Source organism: Crotalus tigris, unplaced genomic scaffold (genome assembly GCF_016545835.1).
Source record: "Crotalus tigris isolate CLP2741 ecotype Arizona unplaced genomic scaffold, ASM1654583v1 scf7180000017601.7605149639:7615979, whole genome shotgun sequence".
NCBI classification, from domain to species: domain Eukaryota; kingdom Metazoa; phylum Chordata; class Lepidosauria; order Squamata; family Viperidae; genus Crotalus; species Crotalus tigris.
This window is the reverse complement of record NW_024096505.1, coordinates 4,470,323-4,486,584: the sequence shown is the minus strand read 5'-3', so window position 1 is coordinate 4,486,584 and position 16,262 is coordinate 4,470,323. Positions and strand designations below refer to the sequence as shown.

The following is a 16,262-nucleotide window of genomic DNA, read 5'->3' as shown; positions in this document are numbered from 1 at the left end:
CCAAGTTTTTGACACGTTGCTAGGCGAAAGGTGGTACTCCAGCCATATCCTAAAAGTGGTACAATGGGTGAAAAGGTTGAAAAGCCCTGTTCTAAGCTACCTTTATCTTGCGTATAGGCTGTCACTTCCTTATTTTTAGATAGAATTGTTATGGGGGAGCTAAAGATCTGAGGAATTTGTTAAGAGAGATTTTCTGTTCCTGTTTCATACATGGTCTGGATACAATGAATAGGTTATAAATTACATTAGTGTTAGGGTAGCAGGGAAGAAAGACTACACCCTTGGTTTTGCGCATCTTTTTTTAGTATAAATTTGGGCTGCAAAAATTTGGAAGATCACAGAGATTTGCTGCAATCTAATAGTCTCCCGGATTTTTTCAGTCCAGGTCTGGTAAACTATACTCAAGTCTCCCACTACTGGTGATCGTAAGAAAGGGATAACTTTAAAATTAGAATTTTGTTTGACACAGTAGTCTGAATACTATGTTTTAGTCCTTTAGCCAAATAAACGTCATTGGTATTTAGAATAATGCCCACAGGATTTTTCTGCTGATATAAATGACTGGTAGGGCAGACTATACCCACACATCAATTTAACTTTTCTCTGTAATAGGAGTAGGGAAAACAGCCTTCTCTTTAGTTCAGCTACCATAATATTTAACAGGCCAGAATGGATTAAATGTGATTAATACTCATTATAGTGTCTAAAACAGAGGATCATTTAGTAAAGATACTGGTCTAGAAGTAAAACAATACATTGGATTCAAATATGTTGCCTAATCTTCTAATCCTAAATATTTTAATCCTATGAGACGAAATATTAGCTGAACTGTAAAATCCATTCAGAAAAATAATAAAACTATTATAAAATAGATGTAAAATAAAGAAGGATCTCACCAAAGCAGAATAAAATTGAATTATTATTGGCTGTCTTATGTATCTTGTTCAAAGGTGGGACTTTTCAAGATTACATTATTACATTACTGTATTTTCCCGAAAATAAGACCGGGGTTTTTTGTTTTTTTTTGTTTTGCCTCCAAAAGAGGCACCATGTCTTATTTTGGGGGGATGTCTTTTATGCTCACCTCTGACACCAACAGCACTGCCCAGCCGATCCACTTCTTCTGTGGCCAAAGGAGCAGCTTTATTCTGCAGCTGCATTCTGGCCTGCATTTCGCAGTTAAGCCTTTCCGGAAGGCCACTGAAGCCAAGAACTGAGCTGTGGATTGAATCCATAGCTTGGTTCTCGGCTGCAGTGGCTTTCTGGAAAGGCCTGTGACTGAGAAATGCAAGTCTAGCTGCAGAAGATACCGCAGAAGAAGTGGGCCAGCGAGGAAAGGCCTGGCTGCAAGGTAAGTGGGTATAGGATGTGTGGGGTAGCTCCACACCCCCACCCCACCCTAGCTTGTTTTTTAGGTGTGTACCTTGCCCCAAAACTAGAGCTTATTTTGGGGGTAGGGCTTATATTAGGCCCACCCTCAAAATCAAGCTAGGGCTCATTTTCGGGTAGGCCTTATTTTCAGGGAAAGATGGTACTTAGTAAGCATTGACAACTTCCCAGATTCAGCTCTTAATTTCTCCATCTGCTGAAGGAACCAGGTCAACTCTAGTGTTCAACTTCAAGATGACAGCTTCTGCTATCCAGTACCCTATTCACTTCATCAGAATTCAAAGGGTGAAATTAAACTCAGAGCATCACAAGTCTTTACCCGTTATTTTCATAGATCCTGTGCATGTGGAATATCCACATTTCCAAATAGTTGACATTGAAGAATTGTATCCTTCTCTGCCTAATAATAATTTATCCAAGAAACAGTTCTTGCTGATGTTTTTTTGGTCTTGACAATCTTTGTAGCATATTCATGTGACAAATCTTTTTTTATCTTATGGGCAAAAGAATTAACCTTGAGGAAACGGAAGAAGAGCCATAACCATGCAAGGGTCAAATAGAAGAGGGCTGAGTCCAGGGCAGAAGTGTCTAACTCGAATAAGCATCTTAGACAAGACCCACCTAGTTCTCAAGAAGATGAAGGGAGGGAGAAAGCATATCCAGACTTGCAAAATTCTGTTTATATAACCTTATAATAAAATATATATTAGCATGTATGATTTTGGTTTCCCAGCCTGTTCTACTGTGAAGGGCTGACACATATTGCTGAGAGAGAGCTCCTTTGCCAGGGTTCTCATAACACTCTTACTTGTCTTGCTATTTCAGTCTCCCTTCTTCTTATGCTGATGCTGATGTAAGTCTCCTTTTGTTTTTTAGTATGTTTTTGAATTCCTCCATAGTATTTTACCGCTTAATAGTGTTATGCAATCCCAGCCAGTAAGACTGGATTCAAATGCATATTTCAATGCCCCCCCTCCACCCCTGAGTTTAAAAAGTCTCAGATGCTGTCAAAAAATGGGATATGGTATCAAAATCTGAGTTAAATAGTTCAGTGATTATCAGTAATAAATTAAGATTTTTTTAAACCTACTTTCCAAATGCAGCAAGAGCTTCGGGAATTAAAATATGAAAACAAAATAAACTGTAGAGGATTGAAGTCTGAATAAGAATGAATAAGGTCCAAATAAATGGTTTTTGATCATAATATAACATTATCATTACAATTTTAACATTCTGTATTGCTGGATTTATTGTTCTTATTTTATGTTTATATGTACAGATGTCTATGTAATGTAAGCTGTGTAATATAAGAAAGTTATTTACAGCCTTCCTCTTCTTGTTAGCTGGTTATAAAAATTGAATTTTAGTCACAACTTTTTTGGGGGGTCATAATGACTGATAAGAAGAAAGCTAAACAGCTTGATCTTCTCAAATAACCTTCTGTCTGAGTTTATTACCCAAATATGGCAGGAGGTAAATAAGCTATCATCAGAAAAAAAAGATAGATATAAATTTTAATAACTTAGATGATATTGAGACTGGAATGGCTGCATTTAAAATAAAGAGTGAGTGAAAATACTTGTTTGATATGTTAGTCAAGTGGATATTCTCATTTAATAACTGATTATTTCAGAAAAGTTTTGGTAACATATATTACATTGTAGTTTTCTAGCTGCTTCAAAACTATTAAGGTTAGAGTCTTCAGCTATTAGCAAGAGGAAGGTGTTGTTAAGATAATTTTTAAATGGTACCATAGTAATTGAAAATATTTCTGGTAAACAGAAAATTAGATGAAGAAGTAAATGGAAACTTGGGATATAGGTAGACCTCGACTTATGACCACAATTGAGCCCAAAGTTTCTTTTGCTAAGCGAGACAGTTAAGTGAATTTTGCCCGATTTTATGACTTTTCTTACTACAGCTGTTAAGTTAGTAATGTGAATATTAAATGAATCTGGCTTTCCCATTGACTTTGCTTGTCAGAAGGTTGCAAAAGGTGATCACATGACCCTGGGGCATTGCAACCATCCTAAATATGAGTTAGTTGCGAAGCAAGTGTCTGACCACAAGGATGCTACAATAGTCATAAGAGTGAAAATGGTCATTGTACCTTCAAATGATCACTAAATGAACTGTTATAAGTTGTTATAAGTTCCCCCATTCTGAACTTTTGTAATGCATATTTAGTTTGTTTGTTTCTTTAATATACTGAATAAATCACCATGTAATCTTTAATATACTGAATAATCACCATGTTATCTCAGATTTAAACTTTTCTTCTCTTTTAAAACCACATACATTAAAGATGCTAAATTATGTAATAATTTTAATTTTGGTTTAATTGTGACTCAAGCTATTATGATTTATAAGGTGTGATTTGTAGCTCTGGATATTATGCAAATGCACCCAGTGGAGGTTTATTTAGTAAAATATATTTAATGTATGGTTTATTGCAAAATGCAAACCATCTAAGCCAGGCATGTCAAACTGCCGGCCCGTGGGCCGGATGCGTCACACTGAAACTGTGCCCACCCCATTGCCGGCAATGGGGAAAAAGTCCCGATACGTCGTGCAATGTCACGAGTTTGACATGCCTGATCTAAGCAATGGTTAATTTAATCATAATTTGTTAAATAAGCAAGAATGATTTTGGGTGTATAGATTGTGCATACCTGTTCAAATCTCATAAATATTTATGGGACATTTTGATTCAGCAAAGAATTAGCAGGCTCATGTTTTAATGCAAATTTAATTTAAAATGTTAAAATATCTGTCTTTTATTTCAGCATTTCAGCCTAACTGTTTAAACCAATAACTATGGCTACAATATAATGAGATTTGTTTGTGGCTTACTATGTATGTGTATACTGTGTTTCCCCAAAAGTAAGACCTACCCCGAAAGTAAGCCTTACCTTGATTTTGGGGGGAAGGCATAATATAAGCCAGTGGTTCTCAACCTTTTTAATGCCGCGACCCCCAACCGGTCGTAAGTTGCGGACTACTCAACCAGTCGTAAGTCGAGGACTACTCAACTGGTGCAGCACCGTTTGCGGAATGGGACTTTGGCGGGTTCAGCAGGGCAGAGACAGCCTGGACAATTCCTATTGGCTTTTGAAAGCCAATAGAATTAGACTCTATTCAAGAGAGTCTATTCTATTGGCTTTCAAAAGCCAATAGAATAAAAGGGAGTAGCACAGCTAAGGAAAAGGGAAAAAAATGGCGGACTGCATTGTTTGGCGGCCCCCATGAAATGGTCGTTCGACCCCAAATGGGGTCCCGACCCACAGGTTGAGAACCACTGATATAAGCCCTACCCCGAAAATAAGCCCCATAGGATTGTCAGCTAGATGTGGGGCATGGCCAGCTGGTGTCGCACACGTCAGGAGAGCCTACAGGGAGAGGAAAATTTCTTCACTCCCCCTTATCTTCACCCCAAGCAATTGCTGCTTGGCTTTTTAAGTGACTGAAAAAAAAGTGACCCCCCCCCCAAAAAAAGATGAAGTTGGAAAGTCTGATTGAGCTTTTTTTTTAAATCCCACAAACTATTTTGGTTTCCCTGCACATAGCAGAGGCTGATAAATAGACGAAAAAATGCAATGCAGCTGAAAAGCAAGTTTAGGGGAGGCAAGGCTTCTGGGTGTGTGTGTGTGGCCATCTCTCCAGCTCCTTGGCAGCAGGAGCCAGGGGCAGGGGCAGCCCCCCACTCTTTGGGCCCTGGTGGGCACTGCAGCTCTCATGCCAGCTGTGCGAGGCAAGCATGGGGCTGCCCCTGGCTGCTTTCGGCAGGTGTCTGGCAGGCATAGGGAAGCAGCTCCATCCCCGCCACCTGCCTCGCCTCACCTCACGGCAGCACCAGCAGACGGTGGGATGGAGAAGATGGGGCTGGCGGTAGCAGCGCTTACACTCCCGTCAGCCCCCGCCCTCTCCGCCTCCTGTACGTGAAAGTAATAAGCCCTACTCCAAAAATAAAACCTAGTGCCTTTTTTGGAGGCCAAAAAAATATAAGACTAGTCTTATTTTCGAAGAAACACGGTAGTACCTTATAAATTGGGTCTTGTTCAGAAAATCACAAAAATGAAATCACGGTTTAACACCACACATAAATGATTTTGTTTACCTATGGATAAATGAAGTAGACTAGAGTTTATTTACCCATTATGTGCTGCACAACACATTGTACTAGAGACTGATTGCATTGGCTGATTTCATCCAGGATCCTAGGTTAAAATATGATTAGCTACTCAAGATTGTATACCAACAGGAAAGAGTTTGGTGGAGTCTGGTGAGTGGCCAAGTCGCTGTCCTGAAATCCAGAGCAGCAGCAGACATGGAAGGACGATCCAGCAGAGGAAGTGCCATGGCAAGACAAGACCCTGCATGGGAAATACCATCAACAAATAGCTGAGGTGGCTGACATTGGAAAATCTTACTAGTGGCTGGAAAGGGCCAGAAATAAATACTGAAGTAATAATGATGATGATGCATTAATAATAGCAGCACAGGATCAGGCACTAAGCACCAGATCCATAGCAGCAAAAGTCACATTAGGTAGAACCCATGCATTGGTGATTCAGTGATAGAATTCTCACCTGCCATATTAGATAGGACCTGAAGTGAAGACTATGCAGACAGTCCAACACAGTGGCAGGGTACAAGATGCAGGCAGGAACAGAATACACTAAATGGTATAACCAAGTATGTGGCATTGTGTACAGGTACATTGGTACAGTATATGGGTTAGACCTTCCCAAGCCCAGATAAGAGATTGCACAGAATGTCATGTAGAACAGAACTAAGATCCTGTGGGACTTCTATATCCAGATGGACAAACAGCTACTGGCCAATGAATCAGACATTGTGGTAGTATACAAGGAGCAGAAAATAGTGGTGGTGATGTAGTGTTGCCATGTGACAGCAACATCAGGAAAAAATATGAGAAAAAGAATATGAGAAGTTGAAAAAGTACCAGGGCCCAAAGGAGAAACTAAAAAAGATGTGAACAGTTAAGGCCAAAGTGGTACTAGTGGTGGAAGGAGCACTAGGGGCTGTGACACCTAAGCTGAGAGAGTGGCTCCAACAGATCCCATGAACATCAAAGTTCCCTGTCCAAAAGAATGCAGTGCTAAGAACAGCTAAGGTTGCTGTACAGAACCCGCAAACCCTCAGGACTCTGACTGAGGACCCAAGATTGAGAAGACACATACTACCCACAAGGGGTGGGAAAAGAATTTTTTTTATTTGGGTTACTAGAATTTCCTATACAGCAATATTTTTTATTATAATTTACTTTTAACGGATCTATCACAAGGTTAGAAAGCTTCTAAAGTTACCATTCTTAAGAATAGTAATAATGGAGATTGAACTCAGCACAAACACAGGTATACATTCATTTAGGAACACATGTATCCACATTTTCTAGAAATACGTTAATAAAGATTAGGTTAAATGTATACATATAGCAAGGTAGACATGCAATATTTCAAGATGGAGAATTCTTTATAGCAGTCTGGATAGAATTTAATCCTCTTCCATAATACTCCATTTCATTTTGTCTGTCAGTACTGTAATCAGTAAGCATTCTGTAATCATTCTGTATTGTCAATCACCATTGGGCTGTTTTTGGAGTTCTTCCTCTAGGAAACATTTGCATACTTTGAGTGCACTGTTGTTTCAATGTATTCACAACTGGAAATCTATGTTTTAACAACTGATCTCTCTTTTTCAAAGCAACCATTCATTTATTTGGGCATGAATGGAAACTGCATCGATCTGTCTAATGTCTGACTTGGGAACAGGATGCCTTGGTAAAGCCCCTGGGCATGAGATGCCCTGGTGGAGTTCCTAGATGTGAAATGGAAAGTGTATTGCTTGCCCTTATTGATAACCTATCTTAGGACAGGGATGGAAGGAATGTACTCCTCTTGGATTTTTCAAGGCATCCTTCTAGACATCCTATGAGGGTTACAATTGGGAACATTGCTTTACAGCAGTGGTTCTCAACCTGTGGTTGGGACCCCATTTGGGGTCGAACGACCATTTCACGGGGGTCGCCAAACAACGCAGTCCGCCATTTTTTTCCCCTTTTTCTTAGCTGTGCTACTCCCTTTTATTCTATTGGCTTTTGAAAGCCAATAGAATAGACTCTCTTGAATAGAGTCTAATTCTATTGGCTTTCAAAAGCCAATAGGAATTGTCCAGGCTGTCTCTGCCCCGCTGAGCCCGCCAAAAGTCCTATTCTGCAAACGGTGCTGCACCAGTTGAGTAGTCCTCGACTTACAACCGGTTGAGTAGTCCTTGACTTACGACCGGTTGGGGGTCGTGGCATTAAAAAGGTTGAGAACCACTGCTTTACAGTATTACTGTTCCTGTCCCAAGTCAATCAATGATAATAGGAAGTCAAACTATGTGTTTGGTCATTTGTAGATGCTGCAGTGTTACCTTTTTCTCTGCCTCCATGTAATTTCTACATAAAGCCACTGGAGGTGGTCCAGGGTATACCATTGGTATGCCACTAGCCAATTACATATTGCCACTCTGGGCTGCAATGCACCTGATCAATTGTCTAGATTTGTTAGGCACTGGGTGAAGAGAAACAAACTGAAGTTGAATCCCAGCAGACCAAACTTGTTAGTTCAGAAACCTTCTAACACGCTGCCCTGCCAAAATAACTCAGCACGGGAAAACACATCCCACAAAAGAACAACTGGGCTGTCCTCCTAAATTAACAGCTAGTATGCCAGCTGCAGCTCTTCTTGAAGTATGATAATTAGTAAATATCACTGATAAATACCTTTATTAGCACTGAAGCCAAGTATTGCAACGTGCTTTAAATTGGGCTTAAAATTTAAAACTATCAAGGAGTCATAGCTGGTGTCAATACAACATTCTACACTGGCTTCAGAGTACAAACAGCTAGTTTTGAGCTATAAAGTACTTCATGGCTTGGCCTCTTGAGTATCTATAGGGGTTGCCTATTTCAAATAGAATTAATTCATTTGTTCTGAAAGGGTATGTTGGGTCTCTCCCCCTACACACAGGTGAGATGAGTGAGTTTGAAGTTCAATTTTTTCTAACTCATCTCCTGTATTATAGAACTTACCTCTTAATATTCAAATGATGTCCTAACATTTTTTGGGAAATTGTCAAAAGTTGCTTTTTTGTTGGGGACATGTTTTTGTGGTTTCATATTAGTTAACCTGCAATGACTTTTTGTTAAACCAGTAATGTATAAATATCATAAATTAAGAGATTCTATTTAGAACAGAAATGAGACGTGTGGTCCTCCAGATGCTACTGGATCTGAAAACCTCTCACATTGGCCACCCTGGCGGTGGCTAATAACTTTTGTTAACAAAAGTATGTGCTCCAAGAATATTAAGTATCTATAGAATTATTTGCACATACAAATAAAAAGTTCAATTATGAATGAGTTCCAGTTGTAATTATCGATGCATCTTCCAGACATTCCAAAGTTTTATACCATTATCAGTGGATCTCTTGCAACAAGCCTGAAATTTGTAACAGAAATTATATTGGTCTCCAGCAAAAACAGAGTACCTTAAGCATTCCAGGGCCAGGAAATCATGCGTTTGCGCTTGTATAACAGAAACTGACCGTCACAAACAGCTTATAGGTTGCAGTGGGACACCCGCATGTTGGATTTACGGTACTTAGGTGGTAGTCATACAGACAGAAAACACTGCAATCTCCTGCTCCGGACTTTATCTACACATAGAACGGATATTTGTGCCTGAAGCTATTTTGACTGCTTCCCATCAGCTAGATCCATGACAAATCCAAAAGCAGACGAAAAAAGGCAGCAGCTACTTCTTGTGTGGAAGAGGTTCAGTTCTAACCTTGGAAAATTCTTCCCAAATTAATATTGGAAAGGCTTACTCCTCATTCAGTCCGTTCCGAAAGAAATCCACTTAGATGGCGGAAGCTAACGACCGCAATCTTCCATCAAGCATTAATGACCACGAAAGAAACCGGTCCCGGAATTTATAATATCATAGAATTGGGAACGGAATGAAGCCGCAGTCGCCAAGGCGACCAAGCTCCGCCTTCGGCCATGCCTTTCTCGCCTCTCTTCTCAGCACGGATTCCCGCCTGGCATGGGCGGGACTCTTGTGGAGTGATTGACAGTTGCTATAGTAACAGGCTCTTCTCGTCGCCATTTTGTCAGTTGGGCTTTTTTTAAAATAATTTTTCTTCCCGCCCGAATTATAACTTTACGTGCATTATTTTTCCTTCGGATTTCGGTGACGGAGGGGTACCTTCTCTTTGGCCAGTTGCACCGGGACGAAGCGGGACGACTCCGGGTGCGCGTGTGTGCGGTCTGAAGTGATCCGAAGCGCAGTTCCTGAGAAGCCGGCTCGGCGGCGGCGGCGCTCAGAAGGGGGAGGAGAGCAGGCGGCTGGCTGGCTGGCAGCAAGCAGGCAGGGAGGGGGCGCGAGTGAGTTCCCGGGGGTTCTGTTCGGCGCTGGGCCGCGCTCCCCTCTCGCCCGTGCCGCTCTGACTCTCTCCGCTCTCCCTGGCCTGGGCTCAAGCGGCAGAGCTGAAATCGCAACCACCAAGCTCTGCCCGTGCCCCGCTGCCGATCGCTGCGCAGGTTTGGAACGCGCGCCATTTTGTGAGCGATAGAAAATCTGCCCGGCCAGGAAACGCCGCGGATCCGCCCGCCGGGCCGGGCTGCCCTCCTCCAGGAGAGGGAGGTGCGCGATTGGCTCCGCTTCGAGGCCAAGGCCCTGCTCCCTTTTGCACGGGGCCCGAACGTGTCGAGTGAAGTGATACAAGCCGGGTGGGAAAGACTGCGGAGAAGCTGCTGGGTTGGGCCGCTGGCTGAGGAGGGTAATGAACTGAACCCACCCGCTGCTGCCGCCACCACTCTCTTCCCTCCTGAATCCCGAGACAGGAGGAGGCCTTGGTCAGTACAGGACAACTGCGGCAGCCCGGACAGTAACCAGAGGCGGCCACCGCCCCGATATACGGTAAGTGGTAGGGCCTCTAGCAGTGGGCCGCCGGCTCAATGGCATTGGGAGAGAGGGGCCGCTGCCATCTTGAAGAGGGAGCCTGGGCCGCTCCGGTGGTTAGGCAAACGAGGAGGCCGATCTAGCGGAGGGAAAAGCAGACACCGGTTTCTTGTACCCTTTTATTCCCGGTTAGTTTTGTAGGGAAGTTCTGTTGTAAGTTGTGAAGGTGAGGCTGAGGCCTTTCCCCACCTGGATAATGGATTGGTTTTGGTAACTCGGCTTTGCTCTTACCTGGCCCGAGGTGGAGGAGGAAGAAGTTCTCCTCTTTCCGCAACCTCTCGGGCAGGTAGGCAGAAAAATCAGCAGGTTTGGATTAGCACCTGTTATAAGAAGAGGCGAATGTAGGCACTGGACTGTTAACCTCCTAGGTACTGGTATAATCACGGCAAATCTTCTATTTTTACTCACCTAGGGTCATTGCAGTATAGACATATTGTAGAGTCTTGTCACAGGAAGGGTTTAATTTTAATATACAAAACTAAAAATAAAATAGATTTAGTATCAGTTCTCAGCTAAAAAAGAGAATTTCACTAGAATAAATGCATTCAATTGATTTCTAAATTACATTTTATCTTGAACTACACCTACTCGGAGATAAGCATTGATTTCTATAGAATTCTATAATAAGACATCAGATTATTTCTCCATGGAGACAAGGTTATTTATTATACTTTCATTAACTTATCAGAAAACACAAAATGTAGTTTTATCTTCTGTAAATTATAAATCAATACTCTATGGTTTTGCCTAACTACATATACTGCATATACTGTGTAAATATATATACTGTTTTATGTGAATTCTATCCCTGGATTCCACATAAGCAGAAATTGAACTCATTAAGGATACATTTATCAAGGAGCAAATCTTGTTGAAATGAATGAGGTTAACCTCTGAATAAATCCTGTACGCATAGAATTTGCATATGTCTTAATTTCCAAATCAATTCTTTGATTAGAACAAAAATTGAACCTCTTTCTGTGTAACTTCATAATAACTGATTAGGACTATGGGAAAGCAGTAAAGAGAATTGATTAGGCCGCGTAAAAAGGATTAAATCTCAGTTCCAAACAATTGTATGTGTGTAATTTGTTTTCTTTCTGAATAATATGCTAAAAGAAGTTACTGTAGCACAACAGTCATTTTATGATATCCTATATTACATTTGCTTGAAAGTAAAATTTTGGAATTGGGTACATTGCATTGTATTACTGGTGGAAAAGAAATCTAGGAAGTAGTGTTCTTTTGAACCATATTGTTGGAAAATGTAAGTTTTGTTGTAGTAAATGTCTTGTATAAAATTTTGTGCATTTCAATATTTTAAGTCTAAAGTTGACTTAATTATACTTCTAAAAGTGCCATGTCAGTGGCATGCACTATTGAAAATTACAGCTATTGTAATTGTCAATATCAGTCCTGTTAGTTTAGAGATTGGTTCAACTTGCAGTCCTAAATGTAGTATACTTTATTAGATTTTTAATAAAATTATGAGTTTATTCAACTTAGCTTTACTTGGTTTTGAACTAAATTTATAAATTCTTAAAATATTTGTTTTGCAGAAATGTAAGAAGAAAAAAGGGTTTGCTGCTAGAATGTAAAATCAGTGTACTATAGTTTTATGTATGCTTACTTAGCAATATATCAAACTTTTAAAAGTGCATTTTTATTCTTAGTATTAGTATTTTGAATTGGAGCCTAACTTTCTGCATGTTTTAGAAGTAAATCAGTTGAGCTTAGTGTGCTAACTAAAAAATAAAATATGGAATTGAATCTATAGTATAAAACATAAACTATCTTCCTTTGGGGTAGACTGTTCTACTTTACCAGACAAAAATGTTTTAGTATTGTTTTGAAGTGTGTAAAACAAGGCATGTCGCAGTGAAATGTAAGTAATAACCCAGTTCCTGTTAGATTTCCTAACCAACTTTGCTAGAAGTTGCTTTCCAATTGGTTATTTATTATATGTATAAATGAATGACTTGCATATTAAAAGATTTGTTGCTTATATCTTACATTGGTCAGTTATTTTATTAATGTAAACTATCAAGTACATTGATAAGAGAGATTATTAAATTTTATCCCTGTCACTTTTTGCAAAATATAATGATCTTTCTCTTTGAAATACGTGATACCTAAGTAACTATCAAGATACATGTAAGAATAAGTTAAGTCTTAAGAGTTAAAAGTTCCTTTCTGAGTACAGAACAATAAGATTAATTGCAGAACATAGACTGACCTCTTGTTGATATATTGTACCTATCTGCACTTGTTTAAAAGTGCTCAATTGTAGAATGGTGAAATACAGAAGAAAAATTATTACAAATTTATACAAGATGGAATAGTGACAGAAGTTATTCACAGGCCAGCCTAATAAATTTTTATTCTGAAAGTAAGTCTTATTTAATTCACTGATCTCTTCCCTCTCCCTGTAAAAGTGCATGATTTATATTGAATGTTAACTGCACAATTCTGTATTAGTCTTTTCAGAAATGAATTTATTTGTAATCAGAGAAGTTTATTTTCTAATAAGTCTAATAAGTAATAAGTAATGTATCCAAGTAGAGCAGTTCTAAAATTTCTGTTGGATTGCCCCAATTTGGAGCTGAATTTTCCCATTTGAATTTGGACCCGTTTCTCTAATAACTTACAGGACAAATCTGACAATTCTGGGAAGTATAGGACTGCAATCTAAATACTATTTAAATACTTATAATAATTAAATAGCTACCATTCTTGTATTACTTTCAAAAGTTAGCTTGACAGCCTAATTGGCATGATATGGATTGAGACTTTTATATTGAATTCATTATATTTATCTTTTGGTTCTTATAAAATATATAGTCAGATAAAGTTTATTTATTTTGACATTGAATATGAAAATATGAGGTAATGAAATAATTTAATTTTTCTGTTATTTTAACTTTTGCATGATTACTGCTCTATTTAGAAATATTTTAATGTGGAAGAGTGTGCTATAGCGAATGGGATTGCAGAATGTATGCGTCATAGTTTAAAATTCTATATAAACTTAGTTGGCAGTAAACTAAGTTGAATATACTTTATTGCCTATCTGGAGAATGAATTCTGGCAGGTTATTTATATATTTAATGTATTTATTTATATCCTACCTTTATTATTTTTACAAATAACTCAAGACAGTCAATATATCCAACGCTCTTTATTACCTTCTATTAAGTGGATATAGGGTTGCAACCTTAATGTTTAAAATTTGCTTAGTATGTTTGTAAATAAACCATATGAAAATTTGAAAACTCGGTTTTGTAATGCTGATTCTGAAAGTGGTAAATTATTTTTCACAAATTCTCAACTTTATGCGGTGTAGGAAAATAAATAACGTATTAAACAAGATATTTCCTATTGTCTGATAGTCATCTATTTTAAATTCTGAATTTTGAAAACAGTATAATAATTACTGTTAAGGTTCTGTAAAATAAATCAAGTTCACTAGAGAATCAATTTCACTTTCAAAGTTATTTTTTATATATGTATAATAGTCATTGTTTACTAAAAGCTTCAAATAAAATTCTAATTTTCCTAAAGTCAGAGATTATTCTTCTATTGGGTTAAAGCGAGACTAAATTTCCATTCATTACTTCATTTAAATAATAACTTGTTTGTTCTGAGGATTTCAGTATAAGCAAAGTAAGCTACGGTAATAAGTAGAGCAGTTGTTTGTGGTCTCAGGAATGAAGGAATTTCATCATCAGTAGAGAAACATCCCTTAAACTAGCTTCAATCCTTTGACTCAGAAGTTCTGTATTATCTTATACAGGTAGGCCTCAATTTACAACCATTCATTTAGTGACTGTTCAAAGTTACAATGGCATTGAAAAATGTGGCTTAAGACTGGTTGTTACTAACATAACAACTGCAGTGGTTCACTTAATTTTGGTAAGAAGAGTTGTATAAAATGGGGCAAAACTCTTGTTTTGCAACAGAAATATTTGGCTTTTTAAAAAATTTCTTTAGTTTTATTTATTTATAACATAAAATGTGAAAATACAAAAGCAAATAGTAGGTGACAACAATAGAAAAAGGGAAAACAAAAAAGGTGTGAAGGGGGGGAGAAACAAAAGGCATTGACGTCAGACTTTCTCTGTTGCAGTAAAATAAGACATTAAAATCAAATCTCAACTTTTTACATTTCTATAATAGTATGCGCTAGTCATTTCTGTATCTGCAAATCAGTCTAATCAGTAAAACTCAAAATCATGATATCATTTTTTTTCCACTTCAAGCACAAAGTTCAGAAGCAGCTTCCAAGTAGAAACAAAAGTACTTATGTTCTTTTCTTTTTTATCAGCACAGTCAATTTGACCATCTTTGCTAATTCCATCAGCTTTTGTAACCATTCATCCATGGTGGGAATCGAGGCATCCTTTTACTTTTGTGGATACAGCAGTCTTGCTGTCGTCACCATATATAAAATCAGAGTTTCAATTTTTTCCCCAGTTCTCAGAAATTGTTGGCTTAATAGTTGTAAGTTGAGGACTATATGTAGTAATAAAGTCTTAGTGAAGATTGTACTTTATGTAAATTTAACTGTAATACTAGTTGAGGGAGAAATTCTTCTTTGAGCTTGAGCAGAGATTCTTAAAGAAGGAATTTGCTTGTATCATAATGTCCTTACAAATATCTATGCTGTGGTTCCATTTGAAAAGCTGCAAATTTGGACCATTATGTTTGAAAGGACATTATACTGCTGAAAAGGGTCAGGTGCAATGAATTGCAGTATGTTCCAATAGTATCTGTTATATTTGCATGATTTTGATCAATAGTTTTGGCTACTATGACTAGTAATTAGTAAATACTATTATCAATATTAGTATAAAGTATTAACCATTAGTAATAGTTAAAAGTAGAAGAGAATAGGTCGGAAAAGAAAATTAAACCCTATAATATTTTGATCATTTACATTTTGAATAAATAATTTATACAAAATACAAAATGTAAGCTTTTTTTTAACAGATATTTATCACCTCAGCCTAAATTTATTTTCTTGCAATGAAATCTGTAGCTTTCATCCTGTGGATATTTGATGTCTCTAAAGAAATCAGTTGAACAACATTTCCCAAACTTTGTTCATAGTAGAGTTCCACAAGAGTTGGGATAATGATTGTATGAAAAAAAAAATATCATTGATTATGTGGCTTCTTGACAACTGGGTCAAATCTATTCTAGAATTTTCTGTCCTACCATAGAGACACTATGTATTGGTGCCCATCATTAATGTTCTTTGTGTGATCTGGTCCAGTCCAACAGTTCTAAAAGTTAAGGATATGGTCTCCTCTTGGTGAAGACAGTTTGCTCCAGAAAAAAATGATTACTAAGTATCCAGAGAGAGAAGACAGAGAGATGTTGCAAAGATGATCTGTTGCTGCTGTCTCATTTACATAAAGTTCTCTTGTGAAGCAGTGTCTGTATTATTCCCATCCCAGTGTGCAATGAGGTCCAGTACATAAATTTGATAAGTGCATGCATTGGTTGGTAAATGATTTTTTAAAATGTTTATTACTATCTTATTTGCAAATGGTTGCTACTGAGAAAGTTGCTAAACAAGGACTGGCTGTATTTGCAGTGCCATTTTAGAGTACCTGCATGATTTCTGCTTTGTTCTAACAAACAAAACTTGAGTGAAAAATGTCAGACCAGCTTGCTTAGCTGCCATATATTTAACAATCAAACTTAATTTTTGGTGCTCAGCTGAAGAAGCTGAACAAACTCCCACTAAATGAATTTTGGAGCAACCTAATTGAAGAGTGTACAGATAGTTCTCGACTTACAGCAGTTTGTTTAGTGGCCGTTAAAAGTTACAATGGC

General features: G+C 38.1%; 1 protein-coding gene across 3 annotated transcripts in view; it reads left to right on the top strand.

The window, feature by feature from the left end:
* The first annotated feature begins 7,620 nt into the window (after positions 1 to 7,620).
* DYRK1A (dual specificity tyrosine phosphorylation regulated kinase 1A) overlaps positions 7,621 to 16,262 on the top strand; it is a 169,178-nt gene continuing 160,536 nt past the window's right edge. For all 3 annotated transcript variants that reach the window (XM_039369876.1, XM_039369884.1, XM_039369892.1), the window contains exon 1: positions 7,621 to 10,379. The gene's annotated coding sequence lies outside the window, so the exon portion shown is untranslated. The remainder of the gene's footprint in view (positions 10,380 to 16,262) is intronic.